At 41.2% G+C, this 6,481-nt stretch overlaps 1 long non-coding RNA gene across 1 annotated transcript; it reads left to right on the forward strand.

Moving 5' to 3' along the window:
- The first annotated feature begins 3,563 nt into the window (after positions 1-3,563).
- LOC134620676 (uncharacterized) lies at positions 3,564-4,759 on the forward strand. The gene is made up of 2 exons (XR_010092128.1): positions 3,564-3,865; positions 4,395-4,759. It is a non-coding gene; the product is annotated as an uncharacterized LOC134620676 (long non-coding RNA).
- The last annotated feature ends 1,722 nt before the right edge of the window (positions 4,760-6,481 follow it).

Below are 6,481 nucleotides of genomic sequence, written 5' to 3' on the forward strand. Positions count from 1 at the left end.
TTTTTGAACAAACCCAGAGTGTTAAAAAAACCCCCACTTAGAACCATTTTTATTTCTCACCAGCATCAATAGTAACAAAAACGCAATTTAGTTTTCGCTGTCAAAGTCGATTTAACTGAAGTTACGTGTTTCCGGTTACTGTGGAGGTCACGTGTTTCCGGTTAGTGTGGAGGTCACGTGTATCCGGTTACTGTGGAGCTCCCCAGTAGCTGTGTCCGAAAACATCGGTTGCATCCTCTGGAGGCCACATTTGAAAGCCGATTACGTCACAGCCAGGCGACGAAGGCTGTCCCAATTCATTGACTCCTTCAAATGCGGCCGACAAATGCGTCCTTCATTTCCCCGAATTTGAAGGATGGGTCGGGTGTGTCCTTCGTGGCCCACCATATCCCAGAATTCATAGTGACATTGCCACACAAATATGCCCAGCCAAATTTCAGCTGCCAACAATGGTGGCCGCTACTAAGTTTTAAAATTAGTCTTATTAATCTTTCTGGGTCACAAAATAAACTTTTAACATATTTTCAGGCGAGGAAGTAGCTGTGTAAATTACAGATATCTGTTTGGTTTATCAAGACATCGTATATTTGCAAAAGTGTGCCGACGTTTTCGGAGACGTCTGTTACCCACCCGCTTGATAGCAAGCCGGGGGGTTCAATGGTCACTCCAGCCGGCGAGAGCAGCGGACTCCCGGCTTCATCGTTTTCAGACCCCCGCTCTTTCGCTACTCAGGTTAAACATGATATATAAGTCACTCGGATAACTTAAAAATGTAATTGTTTGCCTTTTTTTGGTGTTTTATTTGTTCCGGAGTAAATCGGTTTGGCTGAGCTCAAAGTTATTAGATTGTTAGATTAAATAAAACTTTATTAATCCATCGGGTGAGTTCCTCCGGGATTTTCACACAGCTGAATAAACGTTAAACAGAAAACTGATTAAACAGAAGTGTGAGACGGTCGAGAATTTACGCCAGTGTCCTGTTATATTTTAGATAGCAAGGAGCAGACGGCCAAGTTTGTTAAACTCCACCGAGACAGCGGTGATGCTGATCTGAAGGCTAGACCGTCCCATTTCACAGCCTCGCACTTCCGGCCTTCTCGGTCTTTGAAGGACCTGGCCCACGTAGACTGCGAAGGCCGGGTCCTCCGAAGGATGCAGCCGACGTTTTGGGACACAGCTAGTGGCTGCAGCCAGGTGCTCTTGAGGCAGTTCCTGAATCAGTCACGTGGTACGGACTGCCCGCGAGGCCTCGAACATCACTGCATACGTAATCAAAGCAAGCCTCGATACGCGCTCCATAAAAACTAGCCCGAATTTACCCGACACACGCTTCAAAGCTTCGACACACAGGACACATCACTAGTCCCTTTAATAATTTACACATGGCTTGCCCCGCAAACCGTGACACATATAAATGCAGCACTTTTCATATTTGACAATATATCTTGAAAGCACAAGACAAATCACAATTAAATTGTTTTTAATTTAGGTCTTTCTTTTTATTTTGTTTTATTTTTCAGTTGTTGGTTTTATGGTGATGCGATGCTATATTACATATTTTTAAGATTCAGTTGAATTTAAGAATTTTAATATAGCATCAAACAGTCTCCTCAAGTTGCTTTATACTGTAAGATAAAGACCCTACAGTAGCAGCAAAAAAAACCCTGATAAATTATTAATCCCTTATGAGCAAGCACTGGGCGACAGTGGGGAGGAAAAACTACCTTTAACAGGGAGAAACCTCCGGCAGAACCAGGCTCAGGAAGGGATGGCCATCTGCCGCGGCCGGTGGTGGGTGAGGGTAAAGATAATATGAGGAGACAAGATGAAGAATATTACTTTACATCATATTTTTATATTGAAACAACATAATTTACAGTGTAAATTATTATAATTTACACATTTTACAGTATAAGAATAATAATATGTGCTTGACAGGAACAAACACTTTCAATTTAATTGTCTCATGTTTAAATTTCATTGCAGCCTGTTGCTTGTTACAATGTTTCTGCCTAATATTTAACTGAATGGTCTGTGTAGATCTAAATAATCAATGGTAGGCTTCTTCAGTTCCAAAGGAGCCTCTTGCAATAAGAGGTGAAACATCCTGATCTTCTTCTCTATTCTTTTTTATGGGGGCTTCAGAAATGACTCCATCGATTAAAGAGCCAGTATGATGTTTAATTTGCTTATTTAACCCTGGAGAACCCATGGTTTCCCTAGAAAACCAATGGGGTCGGCCCTGACCCCATGGGTTCTCCAGGGTTAAAATTTCCAGTTAGTTTTTAAGAATGTTTTCAGTCGATGTAACGATTTCCCTACATTACAGAAACCTTATTGTCTGCTGCTGCAGCAAAACAGTCGCCTTACAGATGCGAAAAACTGACATATGGGACTTGGTTTCTTGGGTAGTTTGGCTGCTTCCTCTATGAAACTTACAACAATTTTGTTGTCGATGAGTGGGAGATTTAATCTCATCCTTAGCAACACTGTTTCTGCATTTTTCCACTTTTTACAAAGGGATTTGAAAATCATGTTGCAGAGGTTGTCGCACTCCATTAAAAGAATTTCATCAAATCGATCTTCAATTTCAGCCCAGATTTTGTTGGTAAGCCTCTTGTAAATGGCCTCAACTTCTTCCTCACTGATGACTTTACCTGATTTTTTTACCACTCGCTTAACCAGGGCTTCCATACAGATTTCCAACGCAAATCTGTATTTTTTTCTATTATCTTTCTTTTCTGTTGGAGTTCCAGGTTCATCGGTTTCTGTTGTTACATTTTCTTTAGGCTCTGAAATAAAAGCTGGTACACTGATTTGAGCTTCCATGTCAACTGTCTTGGAATGCTGTATGCAGCATAGACAGGGGCAAAACAGTCGGCCTATAGCCCGACATATACGACTTGGTCCCTTGGACAGTCTGACTGCTTCCGCTATGAAAACTTGACCAATTATGTGGTCTACAGCTGACTGATTTAATTGCATGAATAGCAGAACTACTTCTGCACTTTTCCACTTTTTGCAGAGGGATTTGAAAATCATCTTGTGGAGTTTTTGGATGTTGTTTAAGGGAATTTCATCAAATTTATCCTCGACTTCAGCCCAGATTTTATTGGTAAGCCTCTTGTAGATGGCTTCAATTTCTTCCCCACTGATGACTTTGCCTGATTTTATTACCGTTCGATTAACCAGTTTTTCCATTAACACTTGCAACCAAAATCTGTATTTTGTTTTGTTTCTTTCTATGTTTCTGTGCTCGTGGGTGCTTCTTTGTTTGTGTCTTATTATGTACGTTGTTTCAATGTTGATATTGCAAATACAAGTACAATTATTACAGCACTCAATACGCATTCTTTTTGAATATGTGTTTCTTTGCTTAAAATTTCTCTCTATATCTATAGCTTTGAAAATCGTTTAGTGATATAGAGAGAGGGGGTCTATTTAAGAACTCTGTCCTTTCATGTTCAAACCCTTTGATCTTAACTCCGCCCATTGAACAAAAACGTGTTGCTTAGCAACCGCTGACGCGCATGTGGCAAATGCGTTCGGGCCAATGACTGCATAAAGGATGGATGACGCCACAGCACTTCCTCTCATTGTGCAAAAAAAAAAAAAAATCCCGCTTGTGGAGGCTGTCATGTTGCATTGTGTGACCCAGAATCTGTGCAGTACGCTCCCGGCCACACATCCGCTGGACGTAACCTCATTAAGTGCTATCTGGTCATCCATCTGAGAGGCTCTGAGAGGAGGGACAGCGTTTACGTTACGAAAACACGACCGAGTGTTTTAACCTGACAGCCTGAGGTGTTCTTCAGTAAACTGCACTAGCTGACAGAAGGACCCGAGGCCCCGCTGCTCTTTTTCGGTAAGTTAAACGTGTTTGTAAACTAATCCGTAACTACCGTTCTTAGCTAGGTCGTGAGCCCTATCTAGCTAAAATGAGCACTCGGCTGTCAGGGTTCGTTTAGCTAATCTGTGCAGGTGAATGAATTTACCCCGAATAAAGAAATCAAGAGAAACGCCCCGGGCTGCTCAGTCACTAATTACCGTTACTGTACTTTTATTACAAGTGTTATACTGTAAAAGCAACAGGCTGCACTCTGCTTCAGCTCCTGTGCAGAGCTGAATATTAAATATGTGCAAACAACATGTTTTCAGTCTCTTGCCACATCTGTAAAGACAGTAACATCTTTTTTAAAAGCTTGTACTTCAGTAACTCCTCATTAATCAGGAACTATGGATTAAAGTACTGTAGTGTACTGTAATACTGAAAAAATGTAAGAGAAGAACTTCAGATCCTGAGTGTGTGAGGACAGAAGAATTAGCTTTATTTCAATTTTGAGGGATAAAATTTATATCTGAGTTTGATGGTTCTGTTCTCTTTGTGATTACAGGAGCTGCCCTCAGATTCAGACCTCAGCCCCATCGAGTGACAGCAGACAGATCAGCCAACATGTTCACATGTTAACTGCAAAATGAACTGGTGAAAACAGTACAAAGGTTAAAGTACCACACGTGCTGTAGTGAAAGCTGCAGCTGTTTTATTGATAAAGTTAAAGACAAAAAACAAAAGGATTAATCACTCATGTAACTGTGTCACTATATATCAGCATTAACAGGACCTCAGTTTGGTGTTTCACAAAGCTGCTGATCTCAGACCTGCACAGCTTCTGTTTTAAACACTTGATGCACTCAGCTGCATGAAGAGCACATGAGATTTTCTGTAACACAATTAAATAAAACCTGAAGGTCAAAGGTCGTCACTTGTATGTTGAACTACAAACTTGTCATCTGGAATTCTTTCACAGTTTTTTGCACATAGTGTGTTATTTACCATAAAGTGATTCAGTTATTCATACCAGAGTAACCAGAGAGGATCATATATTTTTAAATATATAAATTTCTACAGGACTGAATATAATATCTTTATGTAGAAGTCTGGAGCCTCTGGGGAGTATTGGTGTTAGGTTTTGTATTGTTGATTGTCATTTATGCTTAGAAATATCTACTCATATATGCTTAGAGTTTTATAATTAGTTGTAGATTAATAGAAGTTTGATCCTCAGTAGTCTGCAGACACACGTTGTGTGCATTCCAGAGCACTCTGGCTTTCACACCCACATCCTGGGAGCATGGGAGAGGTCATACCTTGTCTTATTGTTTTATGGTAGGATAAACGTATCTATGTCTGTTTTAGGCTAAGTGCATTTTGTTTAGATGAACTGCTGGACTTCCAGGCCAGTAGGTTTAGGAAGTCATTAATGGATTCTCACACACACACACACACACACACTATGTAAGATGTTATATGTTGATGAACCTATGCATATTCATGTAACCACAATAAAAGGAGTGCTATGGGGAACCTGGCTGAGAGTCTGACGGTGGTCAAGTGGGTGGAACGACACTTGGCTCCAGACAGGCCTCCTCATGCATGAGTAACACAAAGACGTTGCCTACTTGTGTCTTGTTCATTGCTGTGTAGCGAATTGTCCTGAACGTTCCAGCGAATAGGTTTATGCTACAAACCTATCAATTGGAGTATTTATAACATTACACAAACCAAAGGTCTCCATCACAGTGTTCATGAAATGCTGGGTTTATCCATCTCCTGGGGTGGGCCTACGGAGGAGTGCTGAAGATTCCCCTGTGAGGGAGCTGCTGGTGAAGATCATGAGTCCTGCTTGATCAATGCGATGATCAACAGAACATCTGGCACAGGACAGCTGCGGTGAAAGAAAGGGAAGAAGTTTCTCCAGGAAACCCAGCTTAGTCCTCATGGTCTCCCTCACTAGTTTCTCTCCAGGGTGAATGTAGCAGTTGCTATAATATGGACTCTATTATTAAATGAAAAGAACAAATTAGACTACACTACTGAAACCTTCTGCTGCTGTTTTTAAAGTTTCCATGTTACCAGGCTGTAGAGGGCTCTGAAGATTTAAACAGTTTTAGATCCATTACAGTCACAGTCTTATGTTAAAATCTCAAAGGACAGCATTACATTTTTGATATTAACAGTAACTCTGGGCCTCTGTGGGGTGTGCAGATGATCTCATCGCTGTCTGAAAATGGATAAAAAAAACATAAGAAGTGCTGAATCCTTCAATAATACAGACTATTAGAGTAACAGGTGTGTAGCATCGCTAACTAGCTAGCAACAAGCCTCCAACACAGTGCGTATGCTAGCGGCTAATCTAGCAAACGAATTAACAACAGAGTGATTTTAGAACTATAAGATGATAAGCTGTCTTTTTTTTATAACAGCGACATGTTTGTATTTACCTTAATTAAACGAGTCGTCAGTCGCCGTAAACCAGCAAAAAAACTGAGCAGCCGGGCTACGGAAAAAGTGTAGGGGGGCGTGTTTGCGGTCATGTCCAGCGGGTGTGTGGGCGGGAGCGTGACACAGTCGCTCCACCTCAAGTCACTACTGGAGGAGGCGGTGTCGCGTCGTCCATCTTTTCTACAGTCAATGGGTGTA

The sequence above is a fragment of the Pelmatolapia mariae genome, linkage group LG23 (genome assembly GCF_036321145.2).
Source record: "Pelmatolapia mariae isolate MD_Pm_ZW linkage group LG23, Pm_UMD_F_2, whole genome shotgun sequence".
NCBI classification, from domain to species: Eukaryota; Metazoa; Chordata; class Actinopteri; order Cichliformes; family Cichlidae; genus Pelmatolapia; species Pelmatolapia mariae.